This window comes from Myotis daubentonii, chromosome 2 (assembly GCF_963259705.1).
Source record: "Myotis daubentonii chromosome 2, mMyoDau2.1, whole genome shotgun sequence".
Lineage (NCBI taxonomy): Eukaryota > Metazoa > Chordata > Mammalia > Chiroptera > Vespertilionidae > Myotis > Myotis daubentonii.
This window is the reverse complement of record NC_081841.1, coordinates 86836700-86860638: the sequence shown is the minus strand read 5'-3', so window position 1 is coordinate 86860638 and position 23939 is coordinate 86836700. Positions and strand designations below refer to the sequence as shown.

The window sequence follows — 23939 nt, the reverse complement described above, 5'->3', positions numbered from 1 at the left end:
AAGCAAAGTGAGATTAGGACTCAGAAATGACTTTCTTTTGATGGTTTTGATAGGAACATTTTAGGGGAGTAGTATGGGTGAAAATCAGATAGGAGTGGGTTAAGACAGAGGGGAGGGAAGGAATTGGAAATAGTGGATGTAGACAACTTTATTAGGGAGCTTTGCTAAAAAGAGAAGAAAAATAAGATTGTAGTTGAAACTTTATTCTGTATTTTGGGAACTCAATATTGTTCAGATTTTGAGTATTCTGGATTGATTCTCTTATTTTTTTTTTTTAATTTTCCAATTCATTATCTTGTTTTTCTTGTTGGGAGAGTCTTTTACTTTTTTATTTTTAACCCTCACCCAAGGATATGTTTTTTTATTATTATTATTTTTTATTGATTTTTAGAGAGAGAGAGGAAGGAGGAGAGTGAAAGAACAAGAGAGAAACATTGGTGTGAGAGAGAAACATCAATCTGTTGATTCTCATACATGGCCTGACTGGGATTGAACCAGCAACCTAGGTGTGTGCCCTGACTGAGAATTGAACCCATAACCTTTTAGTGTATTGGATGATGTTCCAACCAACTGAGCCACCTTGCCAGGGCTGATTTTATCTTAAAACTCTTCCGTTGATTTTTTTTTCTGCTATCATTTTAATTCCAAGAGCTCTTCTTTGTTTTTGTTTGTTCATTTATCATATGAGTTGTGAGCACTGTTTGTCTTTGTTCTTCATTTATCGCAAGTTCTCTTAAATTGATGAAGATTAATATATATTTAACTAATAACAAAGCTTTCAATTTTGGACTAGTTAGCTTTTCTCATTCTTTCAAAGATTAACCTTAATAAAGTATAATTTAATAACTCAAGACATAAAATGATATAAAGGATAACACAGCAAAATCATTGTGCTGAAAATATGACTTTTTTTTAGTTTCCCAATTTTGTTGTGTAAATATATATAGCCTCAACTCATCTTTCTAAAGTTATTTATTAAAGTTATTTTTCCCCTAAAGCTTTTTCCTGCTCCCTACATTGATTTCTAAGTCTACTCTCCTGCTTTTTTCTGTTTGCTTTGGTCTGTCTTGTAGATTAGAGAGCTTCATCAAATATTTGGAGATTCTTGTTTGTCATGTGTAGTTAAGAGTGAACCCTAAAAGCTCATTGGAAGCTTTGTGTGGCAGGGCAGCCGGGCTGGCTACCAGCCTTCCATAGAGCTGGGCCCACCTCCTTCCTTGCAGACCTCCAAATGCCAGCATCTGTAGGTCTCTTCTCTCGGATCATTCTGCTTTCCCAGAGAAGAATCTTGCAGTTCCTTGCCTATGGGATAACTCCAGACTCGGGGAAGGGTTCAAGACATAGATCTCTAATTTCACTTAATCTCCAACTTCTACTGCATGGTACCTTGCTCCTGACCTCAGCTGTGCTTAGGGTTTGAGTCAAGAGTATCCTCTCAGGTTCAGTTTTTTTCTGGGAGTAAACCTTTTGTCTTCTGCCCAGAGTTGTACAGCTTTGTAGAAGGGGTGGGAGGCATTGAAAAGCTCCACATGGTTTTTAACTGATCCTGTTCTCAGCTCCAGTCTGTACATTGACTTCTACCGGTGCCTAGTAGTTCCAGTGTCAGTCTTTTCAGTGTTGCATGGAGCATATCCACTCAGCTCACACTGGTATTCTCCCACTGTGGGCAAGAGGTTTCAGCCTCCTTCCCTCTGCTCAGCCAGTCATCACCTGCACAGCAGATTGTCATCTCACTTCCTCTCCAGTTCTCTTTATTCTGTTGCTTTTAAATTTGGGGGTTAAATATTTACTTTATATAATTTTAAAGGGGTTACGTAGTGGTAAGTATGTATGTTCATTACTTCATATTTACCTGTGATGTCACTTAATGATTATATTACTTGTCAATCAGATGTGATCTTCCCTGAAAAGACATCCCTAGACTGAGAAATCCAATTTCCCCTTGGGGCTCTGACACCACTCAGCCCAATCTCATATGTTATCCATCACTTTGTCTTTTTATTAAACTACTAGAGGTCCCACCCCAATCAGGGGCCAATCAGGCCCAGGCCGACTGGGGGGAGGGGCCAAGGGCAGTTGGTTGGTGGGCCCCAGATCAGGCTGGGGGGGCCAATTGGGAGTGGGGCTGGCCATGGGGAGGGGCTGTGGGTGATGGGCTGGCCTGATCGAAGTGGGGGTGCTGATCGGGGGGGGAGCTAACTGGGGGTAGGGGCCGCAGGCAGATCTGGGTGGTGGGGGCCCATTGGGGGAGTGGCCGGCTGGGGGTAGGGGCTGCAGGTGGTTGGCTGGCCAGCCCTACCCCTGATCCTGTTGGGGGCCGATCTAGGGTGGGTCCAGGAGGGAGGAAAGGCTGCAGGAGGTTGGCTAGCTGGCCCCATTGGGGTGTGGGGGAGCAATCAGGGGCAGGGCCAGTTGGGGAGAGGGGCTGCAGGCCGATCAGGGTGGTGGGGCCCATCAGGGGTGGGGCTGGCCGGGAAGGGGAGAAGGGCTGTGGGGGGGGGGGGGGGTTGGCCAGCTGCCCCGCCCTTGATCAGGATGGGAGAGGCTGATCAGGGGCTGGGTCAGCTGCGGGGAAGGGCCTCGAGAGGTTGGCCGGCCAGCCCCACGCCCTGATCGGGCTGGTTCGCTGACCACAGTGGGCATGATAGCAACTGGTGTCTGGTCGCTGGCTTTTTATATATGTAGATAAGCTCTAGGAGAGCAAGAACACTGATTTATTCATCCTTGAATCTCCAAAGCCCAGCACAGTGTCCAATGAATTGATATCTACAGAATTTACCCAATTATTCTGGGTAAACATGTAGAAGGGTGTAAAGAGTGAAAAAGTTAAATTTTTTCACAGAAAAATGGCTTGATTGTTTAATAGCTCTCTGAGGCTAAGCAAGTCTATCTAGAATCCTGATAGTAATAATGCCTACTGCATAGGATTTAATGGGGAGAACTTAAAATTCATTAAAACACTTAGCAAAATGGCTGGCTCATTATAAGCACTCAGTTTACTATTATTACTTTATTGAAAATAATTTTGGGGTACATTTTAAAAAAAGATACAGGTTTTTCTTGCCTTTTTTTGTTCCATGGAATAGCTATAACCTATGAATTTTTTTAATGAAACATTTAGAGTTAGGCCAGGAGAGAGAAGAGCCTATATTTGAAGCCCTGGGAAGGGGAGACTCAGCTGGGGTTGGGTCTGGCCTTCAGAGTGAGCTGCTCTTACTCCACTCTCCTCCGACCAACAGAGATGAATTCTTCTCTCTCTCCCTTCCCATCTGAGGCTGGGTGGTTTCACTTTTCTTTCTTCTGGAGATTATTTCCTGGTTTGTTATTCATCTCTGCTTATTTGTAAAAAAAAGAAAGAAAAAAAAAGGAGAGAGAGAGAGAAGTAAAACCAGAAAGAATAATAAATTTTTAAAAAGACACTGATTAAGTTTAGGTGTGGAATAAAGTGCTTTTCAAGCTTCATGAAGCATGGAATTCTTAAACTCTTTAGATCTGAGAGACAAGGAGGGGCAGAACTTTTGACATTGACTAATAAGAAAATATATGTAATCCCTGAATGTTGAAAACTTGTAGAACTTTTTGAGCATGACATTTTCTTTGACATTGGTGGGAAAAAAATGGAAACTAATGTAAGTGTTGAAATTGGGTAATTTATTTTTTTGTGCCTTTTTTTGTTTGTTTAGAAACTAGAAATATAGTGGTGAATAAAATACAAATGGTTCCTGTTATCATTGAGCCTAGAGACTAATGGGGAAACAGTTTTTAAGTAAAATTGTAAATATGTAATTGTTAAGCATAGGGCATTTGAGAGATATTATCAGGAATTGGGAAGGGGTTGGTAATTTAGACTGTGGTATGAGAAGATTTTTTTAAAAAAATATATTTTATTGATTTTTTACAGAGAGGAAGGGAGAGGGACAGAGAGTTAGAAACATCTATAAGCGAGAAACATTGATCAGCCGCCTCCTGCACACCCCCCACTGGGAATGTCCCTGCAGCCAAGGTACATGCCCTTGACTGGAATCAAACCTGGGACCTTTCAGTCCACAGGCCGACGCTCTATCCACTGAGCCAAACCGGTTAAGGGCGAGAAGATTTTTTTTTTATGCTAACAGAGCTGAGCTGAGATATAATGGTTGAATAGAAATCATCCATGTGAACATGGAAAGGAAGAACATTACAAAACACTTTGGACAGAAAACACGTGGTCTGTTTGGCAGTTATAGAGTCCTGTTGGTGTGGTGTTTGTTATCGGAGAGAATGGTCAAGTATAAGACTGAAGAAGCCAATGAGGACCAGAAACGTGCACAGCGTCTGAAAAGCATATTAAGGACCTTTTATGCTATTCTAAGGACTATGAGAAGCCACTGAATGACCTTAGCTAAGTAATCATTCTATTTAGGTTTAATAAGAGATTACATTGGCTACTGTGAGAAGGGTTTGGAGAGAGGCAAGACTAAATTCCTGAGAACAGATTGGGGGCTAATGCAGCGGTCTTGCAGGCTGGGGTGTTAACAATGGAAATGGAGAAAGGTAATTGCATTTGAGATTCACCTGTGAGGGAAATCGACTGGATTCCTTGACCATTAGACATGGGAGTTGAGGGGGGTGTCACAGGTGACTTCTAGATTTCAAGGGGCAACTGAGAGGAAGAGATTTGAGAAACAAATCTATAGTCAGGGAAGAAACACATCATAGTATAATTATTAAGAGCAGTAAATAAATAATTACTTTTTTCCCTGTTAACCAGTCCTTCAAGTTTTGGATCATGTCTTGACTTCATGAAAACCTCTCTTATCACCCGAGGCAAAAATCAGTTGGCTTTCTCTCTCATCTTCTGTAGCACTTATTACTCATCTGAAGTTTGCACATGCTGTTCCTTCTCCTGCTTATCTTGATATGTGATGCTTCTTCTTTCTACACGTAGGTTTTAAACTCGCTGCCAGGGAACATTTCTTCATACTCCTTAAATTCCTAAAATAATTTAGTGGAACTTTTACAGAGTAAGTTCTCAATAAAGATTTTTTGACTGCTTAATAATTGGAAATATCATTTCAAAGAAAGTTTGAAAAGGTCATGTTATTGTTAGTGATTTCTTCTCCCATATTCTGTTCTTGGAGAAAAAAAAAATAGATCAAGTGTGTAATCTAATTTCTGAAATGTCTTCTTGAGGACAGTCTGTAAGGAACTACAGAATAACTTATGGTGGTTATAATTTTTTATATTTAAAGTCTGTAAGTTTAATAAAGAGAGGTTGAGGAATTCAATGCTTGTTTTTAAGTCTCCAAATTCACTGTTCCTCTTATGAACTAGGGATCCTAGTTACTTTTGGGAGAATATGGTGAATGTGAGGATGGGCGGTGGGGGCTGAGAGAGGATTTACTAAAATATATACACAATGCAGTTCTGTGCAATATACGAAAAGTGCTGCCACTTCAGCACCCAAAAAAGCTCTCTAAAATGATGCCCATAATGGTACAACCCACACCCACTACCTTTCATGCCACATGGTTGATGGTAAAAGTAGGACAAGAGCAAGCTGACCGTTCCTGTGGCTTTTTGGTGGACTCTTTCCCTGACTGTTTCTTCATCTTGGATTGCTCTGGATGCAGCCTCTTGTAGCTTCTGTTGTCCACAGTCCTGGAGACATTTCAGTGAGTATAGGGACAGAGATCATGGCTGCCACTTATCTATCAGCTCCTGCTACACCTACTCACCATAGTTAACTCTTTGCTGATGTGAACATTTACATGGAAATAAAAGACATATTTACTGAATATCTAACATATGGCAAGATTTTAGCTAGGCTGCTATGAAGACATAGATACGAAGACAAATCCAAAAGTCTCTGATCTCAAGGAGCATGCAGTGGCAACTTTTCACTATGGAAATAGAGGTGTTTTTTGTTTGTTTTTCCTAAAGGAGTGGGGCTTACCTATTGATGTGTAAATCTTTGGAATTAGGGAGGTCTAAATTATAGCTGGACTTCTCCATGTTGCAGCTATATGATCTTGGGCAAGATACTTAATTTCTCCAAACCTTATATCAGTCCTAAAATGAAAAAAATGATACCTACAGTCTAGGGTTGTTGTAAGAGTTAAATGAGATAATATATTCAAAGCTGGCATATGTATGGCGAGTGCTGGATAAGTCGTATATATAGGGTATCCCCCAAAATGTATACACACACTGAATAATTATAAAGGCAGTGTTTATTAAAATACATTTCATTTTCAAGACTGAGGTATCAGCTATTAAGGTGTGTATACATTTTTGGGGAACATCTTGTGTATACGTGTGCTGGCATATTCATTTGTGGCTGCAACAAGACAAAGTTGGTGGTTGTGATCTATTTCGTGGGGCTGAGTCAGAGCAGCTGGCCCAAGGACCCACTGTTTCTTCACAGCCCATGCAGCATCTTCCATCAGTTAGTCTCCTGCCCACTCCACCCATCCCTCTCCCTCCTAATTGCCTCCCACTTGCCCTTACAGGACTTTCCCTTTCTTTTACTCCAAATGATTATGAAAGAGTGAGGTTGTTCTCAAGAATATACACTTATACCAGGAAACTTGAGAATAAATACTTGTTTATTTCAAAGCATGAAATGAGTCAACTTCTCGTTCACTTCATCCAAGAGTCAAGAAACTCATGGGCATGAGTTTTGATATCATCTTCTTTACTGAATTAAAATAAACTCAAGTTGTTCACTATTTCTTGGCTTCAGCATTCTTGTTTGTAAAACTTATGATTGTGAAATGAGAAGGTTAGGCTGCCACTGATGATGGTTGCTGTGTTTTGGTGAGTGGCACTAGGAAAGTGTTTGATGGAAAGAGCACTGTCAAGGAAACCGATATCTGGACTACTGACCTCTCTAGCAGTGATTTTAGATTGGAAATAAAAGTGTGAGGAGAAAATGAAAGAACTGATTTTCCCCAAATATCCTGACCAAAATCCGTCTTGTACTGGCAATGTTTTCTCTCTTTCTCATTTGGTCTGAAGATGGAGGTGGGTAGGAAAAGATACCCGACAAAGGAATGGGAAGAATGAATATCAGAACAGCAGGGTTGGAATGGGGTGGTCAGAGCAACCATCAATTCAACTCCAGGACTTTTCTTACATGGGCACCAAAGGACATTGCTTTCCTGGTTTGTCCTTATGAAGGACAATTTCCCAAAGTTAAAGGATAAATGTGTGCTTAAATGTAAACATTACATTTAATGATTCACTAGATCTATTGTGTAAGAGTTTATCTAGTGTCTCCTGGAATGGATTTATGTCTTCAGCCAATAGCATATTTTCGTGTTGTGATTTTCAAAAAGTAGTAATTGAAAACTTTCTTATAAGGAGGAGTGAAGAATTATAGTCCCTAAAATGAGGCTAAAATATCACTCCCAAGACTCTCCTCTTTTCAACCCATCCTCCCCACACAGATTTTATATAAATTATTCAATGTAAGTATCAAAGATTTGAAAATAAAATACTCTTACTGGTCATGGTCTCCCTGAGATATTACTGCCTTGACCTACTCAGAAGGCAAGAGAGCATCTTATATATAATCAGATTTCCTGAAGCTGGTCCCTTGCCCCATAAACAACAAACCTGTCCTATAATGCCACTGTCACTGTCATTCCACTCATTTAAAAATAGTACCAACTTTTCATCACTATCACTGGGACAGGCTTAACATATATTTTACCCGTGGAAAGTAGAAAAAACATTTTTGACCATCAAAAAAAAAATGAAGAAAGAAAGAAAAGCCATCTATCCAAAGTTTAACTTTTCTGTGAAAGTCTTTAGGCAATCCTTATCTGCAGGGAAGAAATGAAAGGGTGATGTGATCCAGGAGAAAAATCTTTATTCAATGTTCAGAGTAAGCCTGTCTGAGTAGGGAAGTAACACATGAGCTGAGAACTGAAGGTAACAATGGCAACACAAACAATAATGACCTGTAATTGTTGAGCATGCAATTATATTCTAGTCATTTACATACACTAATTCATTGTGTCCTGGGATTCACACTCCCAACTCCCTGCTTTGAAAAGTCCCAGCACTTGTGGTTAAGTCTTACGAAGAATTGGGGAAAACCATTTAAGAACAACAATAACAACAAAGGCAGATAGAAAGTCTCTAAGCATATACAGAGCAGGTATGTTGAGGAATGGGAAATCCAGAGTGACTTATGTGGAATGTGCTAGGGAGGAAAGATTATACAAGCATATGGGAAAGTGTACTGGAGGCCACTGTAGAGTTTCAATTTTATTTTTTAGTCTTAGGACTTGTTATCTCATTCGCTATTAATATATGTTCAATATTTGAAGTTAAACTCCCTTCTAATTTGTACGCTATCTATGTAATTAGCCTGAGCATAACAGAGCAGACCCAGGATAGTTCCCCCCCTCCAAAAAAAAAATTTTATCCTCAATATTTAAAAAGCATTTTTATTGATTTCAGAGAGGAAAGGAGAGGGAGAGAGAGATAGGAACACCAATGATGAGAGAATCATTGATTGGCTGCCTCCTCCACACCCTACACTAGGGATTGAGCCTGCAACCTGAGCTTGTGCCTTAACCAGGAATCAAACCATGACCTCCTGGTTCATAGGTTGATGCTCAACTACTGAGCCACACTGGTTGGGCAAAAATATTTTATTCTCAATATTACACACATAATTATTGTATGACAGAATTTAACTATCACATAGTTCTACTCTTTAAAAGATTGAAGTCTAAATAATTCACCACATTGAATAATATTGTCCACTGTAGTCTGAGCCAGGCCTGTTGACCATCCTGGCAGATTGTTTCTACCAGGTGAATTTTCCTCTTACGACTTCTGAGAAAGTATAAATATTTAGCATCTTTGAGCAATTTGAGCAATCATAGTTTGCTCTGATGTTAAAAATGCAATAGTGATGGAAAAAAGTGTCTAACAGAATACAAAGCAAGATCTAGATGAATATAGTTTTCTTATCCATAAACATCTTTTTCAGGAGACCATGCCTATCTTTAATAGTATTGTTTCAGTTTAGGTTTGTTCTTTAAACAGATTGAGTCATTCTTTGGTGATTGGAACTGTCTCCTTAAAAAAAAAAAATTATTTATTTGTTTATTTTTAACTTTATTGTTGGAAGTATTACTTACGTCCCCCCTTTTCCCCCTTTGACCCCTTTAACCTCACCCCATCCCCTGCCCCAGTCTTCACCACCCTATTATCTGTGGCCATGTGTTGAAGCAATCTCTTCCCACCTACCCACCCACCCCCACCTTCCCTCTGAGATTTGACAGTCTGTTCCATGCTTCTATGTCTCAGGATCTATTTTGTTCATTAGATTCCACATATGAATGTGATCATGTGCTACTTTTCTTTCTCTGATTGACTTATTTTGCTTAGCATAATATTCTCCAGTTCCCTCCATGCTGTCTCAAAGGGTGAGAGGGCCTTCTTTTTTACTGTTGCATAGTATTCCGTGGTGTAAATGTACACCTTTTTTATCCACTCATCTACTGATGATCTTAGCTATTGTAAATTGCAATGCTGTGAACATAGAGGTGCATACATTCTTTCCAGTTGGTGTTTCTAGCTTCTTAGGATATATTCCCACAAGTGGGATCACTAGATCAAATGGCAGTTCCATTTTTAATTTTTTGAGGAAACTCCATACTGTTTTCCATAATGGCTGCACTAGTCTGCATTCCTACTAGCAGTGCACTAGTGTTCACATCCTCACCTGCACTTATCATTTGTTGATTTGTTGATGACAGCCATTCTGACAGGTGTGAGGTGATACCTCGTTGTTGTTTTAATTTGTATCTCTCTGATGATCAGTGACTTTGAGCATTTTTCATATGTCTCTTGACCTTCTGTATGTCCCCTTTGGATAAGTGTCTATTTAGGTCCTTTGGCCATTTTTAAATTAGATTATTTCCGTTATAACTATCTCCTTTAGCATTTCATCTTACTAGGAAACTGGCTTCTGGGTTTGATCACACCTAACTAGCAAATTCCCCATATAAGCAAGGACAAAGCTCTTTGTTGGTACTGAGGAAGTTAACATTCTCAAACGCCACAGTGGGTAGGAACAGAAATGATTTTTCTATTCCTGGGTGGAATTAGAGAGTTAAGTTCTCTCAGGATGATGGAGTGAATACTTTAGAGGTCTCGAGTCTTATGACAGAAAAATAAAAAGCAAAAATTAAAAATAGGGAATAGTTTAGCACTTAGGGTATTGAGGACACACGGGGGAAAAAAATGGACCCAGGAGTTTGGTGAGGTTGCTTTAAGTGAGATACTAAGGAAAAGGACAGAAACAGCTGCTTGATTCAGATGTAGGAGCGAAGTGTTTATTATTTGAGTTTAGAAATGGATGGGAGTGAGTGAAAGGTGATGTTCCCTTAGGAGGTTGATGTTTTTGGCAACAGTACAACCGATGTTGCAAGAAGGGAAACAGTCTCAAGATGAAAATCTCTTACAGGTTGGCATTTGCCCAAAATTGTAATGTTGACAGGGAAGTGTGGGCACACCCAAAAACATCCTGATTAAATTGCAGGTGTTGTGCAAAAGCAAATGGGAAGAACAAATATTTTAGAACTAGCAAGCAGTTCGGGCAGATGCCTTATATATAATGTGTATAGTGTGTGATAGGATAAATCTTAAGACACAACGTAATTATTTTATATTTCTGTTGTAAAATAGAGTTTTGTTCAAAGAATTATACACTATTTGATTGGGAAGATTTTTCAGATCATCTCTTCTAGTTGATTATTTTTTTAAACAGAAATAACTCCTTTCAAATAAAAGCTTAAACGAAACTCTGATATTAAGCAGATGGTATTTTATTAGCAAAAGTAATTTTATAATTTTAAACTCCACATTTTTCCATTTAGTGAATAGTAAATAAATGAAACTAGTGGTGTTGTTTTTATTAATATAAAAACTTAGAAGCAGAGCTACTGCGTGAGACTTGTGATTTCTTATGTAATACTTAGCATCTCATTTATTTTGGTATTTTTATGTGTTTGCACACTATAAAAAATCCTGATTGACACAGAAAATTAATTGCAAATGGGAGGTTTTTAGCAGATCTCTAAATCTGGTAGGAGAAGATTTTATTCTGAGGCCCATTCAAAAACGAGTCACTGTAAACACAGGTTAATGCCTTGGTGGCTTCCAGTGTGCTAACATCTGGCATATAACTCCTTGGTGTGTTTTAAATATTTAGATATTTCAAGTGTTTCCAAAATGCTTAAAATGCAAATTGAGTCCAATATCTGTTAAACACTTTCCACAGAAGCTCTTCCATAGAGACACAGGGCTCAAAAGAATTCTGCTAGTTGTCAGTGGTGGTTTAATAATTATTTCAGGTTTCTCAGTTACTGAAGAGTGTGTAATCTAACCAAATAAACAAGGTTAACACTGTGAAATAAAACAATTGACATTCTGGCTAAGAAATGTCACAGTCAAGGCTGGACTTTGGACCTCTTGACCTCTTTCCTGTTTTATTTTTGTGGAGAATAAATTCAATATAATATGGTAATGATTTACTTATTGCCAACTTTACTCATTTAGCACCTTTTTTGGACTTGTCTTGTGGATTCCCACTCTGGTCTCATCATATTAACTTTAATATGTGTTTCATTGGCTAGATTTAAAGTTCCTTGCCTAAAGGAACAGAATTATGTATTTTCCTACAGCCACTAGCACGTGTGCACCTACTAGAAAATTAACATGCTGATTATGCATTTAAGAAATATATGAACTTATTCTCATATAAATATTTATTATTGATAATTTACTTAGTGTGAAGTGTTCTGCTGATGCTTCCAACTGCACCATTTTCAGTGCACAGATGGATCTATGCACATTTTTGTTTGTGTCATACAACAATTCTATGTACTATTAATTAAACTGGTGTGTAATGAATATCCACGATGCCTCCAACACTGGTATAATTTCATGGGTTCAATGGTGTCATTTTTGGGGGTTTGTTTTGTTAATCCCCACCCAAGGATATTTTTTCCATTGGTTTTTAGATAGAGTGGAAGGTAGGGGGAGAGACAGAAAGAGAGAAATACCAATGTGAGAGAGACACATAGAATTGGCTGCCTCCCACACTCGCCTTGACTGGAGCCAGGGATCGAGTCTGCAACCAACATACCTGTCCTTGACCATAATTGAACCTGGGGCCCTTCAGTCTGTGAGTCGATGCTCTAACCACTGAGCACCTGGCTAGGGCTACCATGTGCCTTTTGTGTGACTAGTGCATATATTGTAAATCCAAGCAGTTATTTTATAGAAATCATCATGTTGAAATGAGTAGCTGTCATTACTGAGTTTGCCATTAAATTGGGCTTTTAATGGAATGGTTGGCATTTTTGCCTTCTTTCACTGGAATGGTAATATTCTAAAACTAAAATATTGTTAGGCCTGGTTTTATGTTTTTGGGAGATTAAAATTCCTTCTTCAGAAATATCCTGGCTTTCATTAACAATATTTCCTGTCCTACTACTATATATGAGGGTAATTACCCATCCAAGTAAAAGACTTGTTTAGCGCTTTGATTTTTCATAACAAAAGTTCAATCTTATTTTTTCTAAAGTGTTGGACTGAATCCATATAAAGTTGATATTTTTTAGTTTAAAAAGGAAAGTTAGCAATTTCATATGGTTCTGCCTAGTGTATTAATCCAACTCAAATCAACAACTAACTTTCATCAAAAGCAGCCATAGACATTAAGTGAAAGGCTATGGCTGGGTCCCAATAAAACTTTATTTATAAGCATAAGCAATGACTTGGATTTGGACTGGGTTCATAGTTTTCTCACTTATGGCTTAAAGGACAGAGAAGTATATCCTTGGCCCATGTTGTTGTGGTGTTAATTGTCAATGAACTGCCTTTGCAAGAGTTACCTTGTGGGGTGTGTTTAGCTTTGGGCTTCCCTGGAGGAAGAAACTGAGAAACAATCTATGAAATTCTTTATTATATTTGCTCTGGGGATGCTTCACAGGAATAGTTCTCATATGATTAATCATATTTTTTCTAAAGTATTTCCTTCAGAGTTAAGATCTAAATAATGATTTGTTTCTTCCCCTGCCTAATTGATTTTTATGACAATAAAAGCCATAAATGACTGTCTACTTTTTTTTTTTTTTTTTTTACTTTTGCTACCAGAAATATCCACATCAAATCTGAGCTTCAACTATAGCAACAGTATTGCCATTTACGTTCTGTACAGGTGAGATTTCCTTTAAGAATTTTTTTTTTTTTTTTTTTTTTACGGTATAATTGTCCCTGCTTTGACTATACGTTCAAATTAAATCTTCCCTGGCTTAAAAATTTTTGAGTTATAATCTACTATTATCTTTTGTGATTTTCTAAATAGTAAACTGACTCAAATTCTTGAGGATTACTAGTAAGTACACAGAGTAAGTAGATGATATCTATATATATAAAACCCTAATATGCAAATAGACCGAACGGCAGAACAACCGAACAACCAAACAACCGGTCGATATAACGTGCACTGACCACCAGGGGGAACGTGTGGAACATGATGGCAGTAGATAGCAGAGCGTGGAACATGGAGGGCATCGGCTGTGGTAGGATGGTGGAGGAGGTGAGGGGGTGCCAGACCAAGGCAAGGTGCCGGTTGCTGTCATCAGGATGAGCCTCTGGTGGTTACTGAAAATTCTTTGCTCCTGCACACTGTGGTCCTGCTGGGTGCTCGCACCTGCTGCTGGCACTGAAGCCACCACTTGCACCTGCTGCTGGCACCTGGCACTTGCCCTGATTGCTCAGCACCATCAGTGGGTGTGAGTGGCAGCTGCCAGCCCCGATCACCCCTAAGGGTTTCTTCACCTCCCCCTGCTCCTGAGGGGTGATCTGGGCAGCAGCTGCCACTCGCACCCGCTTCTGGCACTAGCCCCAATCACTTCACGCCATCAGTGGGTGCAAGCAGGACCAGCACGATCAGCACGTGGGAGCAGGGCTGCCGGCAGACAGGGGACCGGGATCTGTGGTGGGAGGGGCCAGGAGGGGGCGCGGAGGAGGGCGAGACCCCCCCACCCCTGTGCCCACTGTAGCCTCATGGCCCACAGTTCCTTTCAAGGCGCACAAATTCATGCATTGAGCCCCTAGTATTTTATATCTGAAAATCCAATTTTCTGTAAATTTTCCATATCTAATGTGCTTTAATCTCAGGCATAATCTATTAAATTTTTAAAATTCAATAAATAATTTATGAATATCTATTCTCCTGCCTTCAAGCAGCTTTTAGTCTGATGGGGGAGATAGACGTGTAAACAAGTACTGACAAAGCTATAAGGTAATTGTCATAATGGAAGTACATACACAGTGCAGCCTTGAGCTTGAATTTTTAAGGAATGGTGCTGCTGCATCATTCTCCTGATTGGCATGGTGAGGACAATTATGCAGAAACAAATCTTTCGTGAACAGTGATTACTTCCTATGGAAAAGCTTGAAGACATGTGAGCAAGATGATACTTATATTTCCTCAATGCATAAGCTCAAAACCTCTTCTATGATTAATTTAGACCTTATGATTTACATTTTAGAAAAATGTTAACCTTAAAAGAGATTTATTGTGTAATTGCTAAGGATGTAAGTTTAAGGCTTATATATAAACTAGAGGCCCGGTGCACAAAAATTTGTGCACTGGCGGGGGGCGGGGGGGGGTGCGGGGAGTATCCCTCAGCCCCACTTGTGCCCTCTCACAGTCTGGGACCCCTCGGGAGATAACGCCCTGGTGGCTTAGGCCCACTCCCGGGTGGCAGAGGGCAGGCACAATCCCTAGGTGCCTGCCCTGCAGCCCCTGGTTGGGCTCAGAGCAAGGCCGACTGGGGAGTTGGGGCACCGCCCCCTGTCATGCACAGAGTAGGGTGGATCAGGAGGTTGCGATGACACCCTCAGTCACGCTCAGGTTAGGGCCAATTGGGGGGTTGGGGCGCCGCCCCCTGTCACACTCAAGGCAGGGTCAATGGGGAGGTTGCGGCGCCACCCCCTGTCATGCACAGAGCAGGGTGGATCAGAGGGTTGTGGCGCCACCCCTGTCACATACAGAGCCGGCCCATCAGGGGGTTGGGGCACTGCCCCCTGTCACACACAGAGCAGGCCCATCAGGGGGGTTGGGGCTCCGTACCATCACACACAGAGCAGAGCTGATAAGGGGGTTGGGGAGCTCCCCCATGTCACTCACAGAGCAGGGCCTATGGGGAGGTTGGGGAGCTCCCCCCTATCAGGCACAGAGCAGGGCCTATCAGGGGGTTGGGGGGCCTTCCCCTTTCACGAACAGAGCAGGGCAGATAGGGAGGTTGTGGCCCCGCCCCCTGTCACACACAGAGCCACAGGGTGATCAGGGGGTTTGGGCGCTGCCCCCTGTCATGCTGCTCCAGGGGCCAGGAGGCCTTGTGGCTCTGCTGATCCCAGATTCAGGAGGCCTCGCGGCTCCGCTGATCCCAGATTCAGGAGGCCTCGCGGCTCCGCTTGACACAGGGGCAGTGAGGCCTCGCTGCTCTGCTGATCCCAGTGCTGGGAGGCCTCGTGGCTCCACTTGACACAGGGGCAGTGAGGCCTCACTGCTCAGCTGATCCCGGTACTAAGGGCCTCGCGGCTTCGCTGATCCCAATGCCAGGAGGCCTCGTGGCTCTGTTGATCCCGGGTTCGGGAGGCCTTGTGCCTCCACTAATCCCAGGCTGGGAGGCCTTACGGCTCTGCTGATCCCGGTGCTGGGAGGCCTCATGGCTCCGCTGTTCTCAGTGCTGGGAGGCCTGGCTGCTCCGCTGATCCTGGTGCTGGAAGGCATATTAACCTTTTACTATATAGGATAGAGGCCTGGTGCACGGGTGGGGGCTGGCTAATTTGCCCTGAAGGGTGTCCTGGATCAGGGTGGGGGTCCTGCTTAGGTGCCTGGCCAGCCTGGATGAGGGGCTGATGGCTGTTTGCAGCTGGTCACACCCCCTTCAGGGTGGGGGTCCCCACTGGGGTGCCTGGCCAGTCTGGGTGAGGGGCTGAGGGCTGTTTTCAGGCTGGTGGGTGACTGAAGCTCCTCCCAACCTCTCCTTTTTTCCTTTTTTTTAATTCTGGGATTTATTTACCTTCTATGGCTGTCACTGGAGCTGAGAGCCGGCTTTAGCTCAGACCTCAGCTGCTGAAAGCAGGTTTCTGTGCTTTGTTTACCTTCTGTACTTGAAACTTTGTTGCGACTCCAGCTCTGAGATCCCAGCTGACTGAAAGCAGGTTTCTGGGGTTTTGTTTAGCTTCTATATTTGTAACAATGTTTCTTAGAGAGCAGCTCAGAGCCCAGCAGCGGCAGGCGGGGAACGTTGGCTTCCTCCGTCACTGGAGCAAGCAAGCCTCCTGTTCATGTCAGTTGCTTGGCTGCCGGCCGCCATCTTGGCTGACAGTTAATTTGCATATCACCCTGATTAGCCAATGGAAAGGGTAGCAAAGTTACAGCTAATTACCATGTTTCTCTTTTATTAGATAGGATTAGTCTCTAAGCATTTCAAAGAGTTAGGTTTCTATCACAGTGCACTAATGTTTTCTACCAGGAAAGCCAAGATATCCTTTCATGTTATTAAGTATATCTGAGCAAGATTCGGCTGGATGATTAAAAATTCATAAACACTTTTAATGGCATTAATGTAACTAATAATACAAGTAAGAAAATGCTATTCATAATTATTCTGCCTTGGTAAATTAAGCTCTTGTAATTGTTCCTTTAACTCATATGCAAAGTGTTTTAACACTGTTAAAATCATAGTTTATGTTGTTTATGTTTAAGAAAGATATTTTCCATCATACTATATATTTTTGTATTTATAATTTTAATACTTGAAATTTATTTATTTTTTAAAAAAATATTTATTGAGAACCTATTATATGCCACATTCTGTCCATACAGGAGATATGATAGTTAACAGAATATATAAGATCCTTGATCTCATGGAGGCTACATCCTGATTGGCAAAGACAGACAATAAACATAGGGATAAATTCCAAAAATATGTAGTTAAGTGGGGAAATAGCTATAATAAAAATAAAACGTAAAAATACAAGATAATGAGAAACCGTTGGAGGATGGTGGTAAGTAGTAATCCCTGAAGGTCTTTTTGAAGAGTGTTGAGAAAGAGTCAGCCATGTGGAAACCTAGTAGGGAATAGTAATTAGCATTTAGAATTTATTTAAATTTCCCTTATGGTTGAGGAATTAAGTTGTCCACAAAATTTTATTATCAACAATATTGCAAAAAAAATTCAGTTATATGTATTCGTCACCCTCTTTGTGTTTACCTATAATGGGAAAGATATCTTTTTATAAATCATCATTATGTCATGTGGAATAATTATATTTGCATGGAGTCAGTTTGGATTACTTGTAGATGCTTTCCTATGAAGTCCTATGCCTGTTTCTTTAGAAGACTACACATGGTTTTGCTTCTTTTCTACCAGGATGGAGCTTGAGACATAGGGCTACATGGTTTTGCTTCTTTTCTACCAGGATGGAGCTTGAGACATAGGGCTGCATGGCCTTGAATTCCTAGAATGCCAGCTGATTGGAGTAGGAACCGTGGGATGTATGTGGAGGGTTTGCAGGGTGGTTTAAGGGTGAAAAAAAGAAAGAAGGAGGCAGATTGGGAGGAATGGGGCCCTCACTCATTCATCAGAAGCTGACTATTGGCTGAAGGACGATACAATATAAAAAGTTGATATTAGAGGTTGCCCTGTACTCTCACTACAGGTGGGTTTATGATCAGCTAACAGAGAATGAGAATATTCTCTTTCTGGCAATAGACTAAACGTGTATGGCTATCCAGATACTGCAGTGTGTAGTAGAGAGTTAAAAATTAAAATGCCTGTAAATGTTCTGTCTTAGAATAAATTAACAAAATTGGGATTTCTAGGTCAATGACTGTCATTCTATTTGTGGTTTATGATATATCACCACATTTTCCCCATGTTATTTAACCCTTCTGTGCTTTAGTTTTATAATCTTTAATGTAGGAGAAATAGATTATTTGTACCAATTTACTTAATGCTCCATGAGCACCATCTAAGGCAGTGATGGCGAACCTATGACACACGCGAACTCATTTTTTTTGGTTGATTTTTCTTTGTTAAATGACATTTAAATATATAAAATAAATATCAAAAATATACATCTTTGTTTTACTATGGTTGCATATATCAAAAATTTTCTATATGTGACATGGCACCAGAGTTAAGTTAGGGTTTTTCAAAATACTGACACGCCGAGCTCAAAAAGTTCACCATCACTGATCTAAGGCATATTTTGCCAGACTGTTTGATATTTAAAATGCAATTTAAATTTTTGCCTATAAGCATTGAATGGGAGACTGATTATTTAACTGGCCATCTGTTAAGTCTGGATAAAAGCACAGGCTAAATACTCTAATGGATGATCCAATCTAAAACCCGCAATCGAGCATGCAGCTTCCTTCCTTGGGCTGGAAGGCTCCCCATGAGGCTCTTCAACCAGCCTGTGGATTCTGTATCTATGATGTAGTCAGATCCTTGGCTTCTAGGTACCACTGGTGGCAACTCTCCGGACAGCTCCTCTCTACCATCACTCCCACTTATTAACCAAGTTCTTTGATTATTTCTGTGATGACTACAGAAGGAAATAATGACTTAAGAGAGTATCAATTATCTATTGCTATGAATTATCCAAAAATCTTAGTGGCTTACAACGGTAACCATTTATTTAACTCATGCATTTGTGGGCCAGTGATTTAATCTGAATGGTTGTCCTAGTCTCTGTTAAACTTGCTCGCATGTGGCAGTTGGTTGCCTGTTAGCTGGGGGTGATTGGGTAACTGGGCCACTTTCATTCTCTAGCAGGCTATTCTAGCTCTGCTTTCATTGTATGAGAAATATATAAAAAGTAAGTGGAACTTCACAAGAATTTCGATGGCTGGGATAGTTGTATCCAGACATTGAGGCCTTTGTGTGGTTGATAAACAATGTCTATTTTTTTAAGAGGATATTTTAAGTGTAGTCAATAAAAACCGAGACACTGGAGCTAGAGTCCCTGGGTTCAAATCACAGCTCTACCTAGTTGCTATCTGCGTCCTGGGCCATGTTATTTAACCCATCTATGCTTTAGTTTTATAATCTTTAATGTGGGAGTAATAATAGACTCTACCAGGTTGGGTTGTTATGAAGACTAAATTAATGCATATATGTAACATGTTCAGAACAGTGGTTGACACATAAAATGTTAAGAAAAGTCTTATCTATAAAATATTTTTCTTGTGGGTCACTTTTATTGGTTTCTTCAGGGAACTTATTGCTGGGAAAATCAACTCTGTTTCTGTTGATTTAGACAAGGCCCTTCAGCTGGCTGCTTTTGACGTCCCCTTAGGGCTGCAGCTTCCTGCAGGTCACCACCCTGCTGAGTGCTGCACTCACTAGGCATCCTTTAGTGTGGGGTCTATTCAGGATGCTGGTGGCCATTTCCCCCTCACAGGGCCCACATTTGTGCTCTGCCCCAGTGCTTCTCTTGTTTTATCACCAAACAGGCCATTCTAGCCAACCTTTTCTTAAAAAAAAAATTTTCAGGAGAGGTTCCAAGCCATCTAAGACTGTGACTTTTTCTCTTAAATCTTTTTGCTAAGCCTGATCCTGGAGCAGGTCAAAGATATTAGGTAAAATAGTGGAGGAGGGTGAGTGAGGAGAGAGAAGAACCTGACCAGGCCCCGGTCTCCTCTCAGGTTCCACAGCCTTTCTCAGGGCCACGCTGGGAAAAGGAAACAAACATTTATTTTGAATAAAAGTTTGGATCTTTGGTATAACACTAGACTAGGCTTTAAAAATCCATTTCAGTTTCTATTATAAACAGGTGTCTAATATAAAAATATGCTTATTTTACAAAATAAGCATCACTATATAATAGGAAAAGGACACACTTACTCATGCTTACCAGAACTAATGCCATAGCACGAGAGCAACTTTATAACTCCTCTCCAAATTCTCCGTCTCTAATCTCAACCTTTTCCATAGTAATGATGGGTGAACTGGTTTAGGGCCATAACCTTTGGAAATCCTTTAGCACGTGTAGTTGTGGTGGTCACTGGAATTGCTCTAACTGAATTGCATTGTACTCTTAGTTAAAACTGAAATTACACAAAATACCTTTTTATTGACTTTAGAGAGGAAGGGATGAGGGAGAAAGAGATAGAACATCAGTGATGAGAGAGAATCATTTATCAGCTACCTCCTGCATACCCTGCACAGGGGATTGAGCCTCCAACCCAGGCATGTGGCCTGACTGGGAATCGAAGCATGAACTCCTCGTTCATGGGTCAACACTCAACTGTTGAGCCACACCAGCCCAGCTGATGCCATAAGACTTTTTAAATCAAATAGTTAATATGTTTCTTTTTTTCTTTAATATGTAAGTTTTTAAAGTTTTTCATATGAACATATAATACTTTGACACGGGGTGAAACACAGTTATGTTAAAGTACATATACAAAAATATATAGAACAGTTAGAGATTTTAGAAAAAATACAGCTACAACAATTAAAATAATGCAGTTATGCATAACTGACACAATAGTCAGCATACAAATCAATGAAACAAAGACCACTAGCATACATAGAAAACAAAAATTTTCAATATAATTTTTTTTGTGTAATGTAGACCCAGTAATGCAGCATATTCTAGTATTTTAAGAGAAGTCTGATAGTCCAGATTTTCATGTGAAATCTTCTGATTTAAAAAAGCTCGAGGCAGTTCAGAGATTCCACAAAAAGATTAGGATAGAATTATCATATGACCCAGCAATTCCTCTTTTGGGTACCTATCCAAAATTTTGAAAACATTTATTTGTAGAGATATATGTACCACTATATTTATTGGATAAAGAGAATGTGGTACATATACACAATGGAATACTGCTCAGCCATAAGAAAATATTAAATACTTCCACTTGCAACAACATGGACAGATCTTGAGAACATTATGCTAAGTGAAATAAGTTAGGTGGAAAATGTCAAGAGCCAGATGATTACACTCATATGTGGGATATAGAAATGAAAACTTCAATCCCTCCAAAGAGTAGTTTTTTTGCTGGGTAGTATTCAAATATAGAAGGGAAAGTTCTCTGGCTGAGTATGTGAATGGGAGAGGTGAATCTAGGCAAGGAGTGGGTCTAAATCTTTTGGCTTTTAATATAGAAGTGGTTTTCAAATATATATCTATTTCAGCCACATCTTTACCTCTTTTTTATAAAATACTAGAGGCCCAGTGCACGAACTTCATGCATGGTACGGGGGGGGGGGGGGCGCGGGGGGGAGGGGGGCGTGTCCCTCAGCCGGGTCTGCACCCTCTCCAATCTGGGACCCACAGGGGTCGGGCCTAAACAGGCAGTTGGGCATCCCTCTCACAATCGGACTGCTCGCTCCTAACCGCTCACTTGCCTGCCTGCCTGATTGCCCCCTAACCACTCCCCTGCTGGCTTAATTGATGCCTAACTGCTTTCCTGCCGGCCCGATAGCCCCCAACTGCCCTCCCCTCCCAGCCTGATCACCCCCAACTGCTCTCTCCTGCTGGCCTGATCTTCCCCCCAACTGCCCTCCCCTGCAGGCCTGGTCATCCCTAACGGCCCTCCCCTGCAGGCCTGGTCGCACCCAACTGCCCTTCCCTGCCGACCTGGTCTCCCCCAAAGGCTCTTCACTGCTGGCCTTATCTTGCTCCCAACTACCCTCCCCTGTAGGCCTGGTCATCCTCATCTGCCCTCCCTGCAGGCCTGGTTCCCCCCCAACTGCCCTCCCTGCAGGCCTGGTTGCTCTCAACTGCCCTCCCTGCTGGCCATCTTGTGGCGACCGTCTTGTGATGACATCGTGTGAAGGCGTCATGCGAGGCTGTGATGCCACTGTTTTAGTTATTTTAGAAAGAGAGGAAGGGGAAGGAAGAGGGGGAGAGAGAGAGAGAGAGAGAGAGAGAGAGAGAGAGAGAGAGAGAGAGAGAGAGATCAATGTGTGAGAGATACACTGATCAGTTGCCTCCTGCATGCACCCCAGCTGAGATTGAACCTGCAACCTGGGCATGTGCCCTGAACCGGGGAATCCAACCTGTGACCTTTTGGTGCACAGGATGATGCTCAACCAACTGAGCCACCCCAGCAGGGCTTTACCTCTCTTTATAGGTAAAAGATCTTTCATTTTGGAATGTTCAAGGGTTCTTTGACATAAATAAGCTTATTCCTAATCTTACTATATTGTTGGTGTATTTTTAACTTTCTCCCATTTTAATCAGTCATCCTCATTTGTTGGTTTATAGGCTCCAAATTTTTGATGCTGTCATTTTCTTCTCTGTCCTCATTCCTTTTTTTCATATCTCTTGTGTCATTTTAATGAAATATGGGGAAGGCCCTGACCGGTTTGGCTCAATGGATAGAGCATCGGCCTGCGGACTGAAAGGTCCCAGGTTTGATTCCGGTCAAGGGCATGTACCTGGGTTGCGGGCACATCCCCAGTAGGAGATGTGCAGGAGGCAGCTGATCGATGTTTCTCTCTCATCGATGTTTCTAACTCTCTATCTCTCTCCCTTCCTCTCTGTAAAAAATCAATAAAATATATTTAAAAACAAAAAAAAATATGGGGAAGGAATGAAGACAAAAACATATGTTCAAAGTATCATGTTTAAACAGAAGTCTCTGCTTTATTTTCAGTTCCAGTTGTGGGAGAGATTTTAAATAACACAATGACACTAAGTCTGTTAGTTTAGTACAAATATTTTTTAAATTATTATTCAAATGTTTTTTTCTATTTTGTCATAATTGTATGAGATGAGAATCTGTGAAGCTCATTCTATGGACTCTGGTTAAGACCCAGATCTCTAGAGACAGCATCTCCCAGAGCTTTGAGCACCAAATTCCTTTGTTGTTGAGAAATTCAAACTGAGATAAAATGGAATTACAGAATTGCTGAGGGTCCCAGAGTTAGGATTCATGCTGCTCTTTCCCTGATTGCTATGGTTATAGGGCTAAATATAGGGCCATGGGGAGTGATGAGGACTTGATTCTTTTAATCTTTGCTCAAGTCCTGTCTCTAAACTTTGCTCCAATACCTTGAATTTATTGGCTATAAACACGAAGACTATATAGGTTGGGCACATAAACTTTAGTAAAAAAAAAAAAAAAAAGAACAAAACAGGAAGCTTAACTAGGGACCGGGTGTGAGAAACTTGGGGAGAAATAATAGAAAGAGCATGTGGAACTAAGAGTGGCCTATTCTGAAGCATTGTACAATCTTACATGATAAAATGCTTATTGAGGAACTGAAATTAGAACTCTTGGTAACCATGGGAACAGCACTGTTATGGCTCAATTGTTAGCAAAATAGTCCTGAGATTTCTGTGAAATGGAAATGATTGTTTAGATAATGATACATTTCCAGTGTCAGGACTGATAATGAAGTTCCAGCATAATTGGAAATAGTTAGCCCAAAATGTGAGGAACTTCTCAAACTCAGCTTTCCAAACTATTTCTTCTTGAAATAAATATAATTAAGCTTTATAGGAAATTCCAGCATTTGGCATTTTTCAATGTGATTTTGAAATTTTATAGCCATAATTTTCCTATATGTCCATACTTTTCCAATTTTCTTTTCTTTTCAGAATCTATATTTAGCAGTTTTTCAGTATCTTGCTCCTGGAAAAATATCATGTGAGATTTCTATTATTCTAGTCTCAAGATCCCAGAGTTAATTTTAGAAAGAGAATTTAGAAGTTAGATGCAGAGTAATCTTAGAAGAGGAAATTTATCTACATATAAGGAAGTACTTAGGCCTTTGCTATGGAGAAACTTTGTAATAAAACTAGAGGCCCAATGCATGAAGATTTGTGCAAGAATGGGCCTTCCTTCCCCTGGCTGCCGGCATCGCCTTCGCTCTGGCCAG

At 40.8% G+C, this 23939-nt stretch overlaps 1 pseudogene; it reads right to left on the bottom strand.

Annotated features, from left to right (window-relative positions):
* The window catches only part of LOC132226606 (ribonucleoside-diphosphate reductase subunit M2-like), a 98926-nt pseudogene extending 92932 nt beyond the window's left edge, over positions 1–5994 (bottom strand).
* Positions 5995–23939: the final 17945 nt, after the last annotated feature.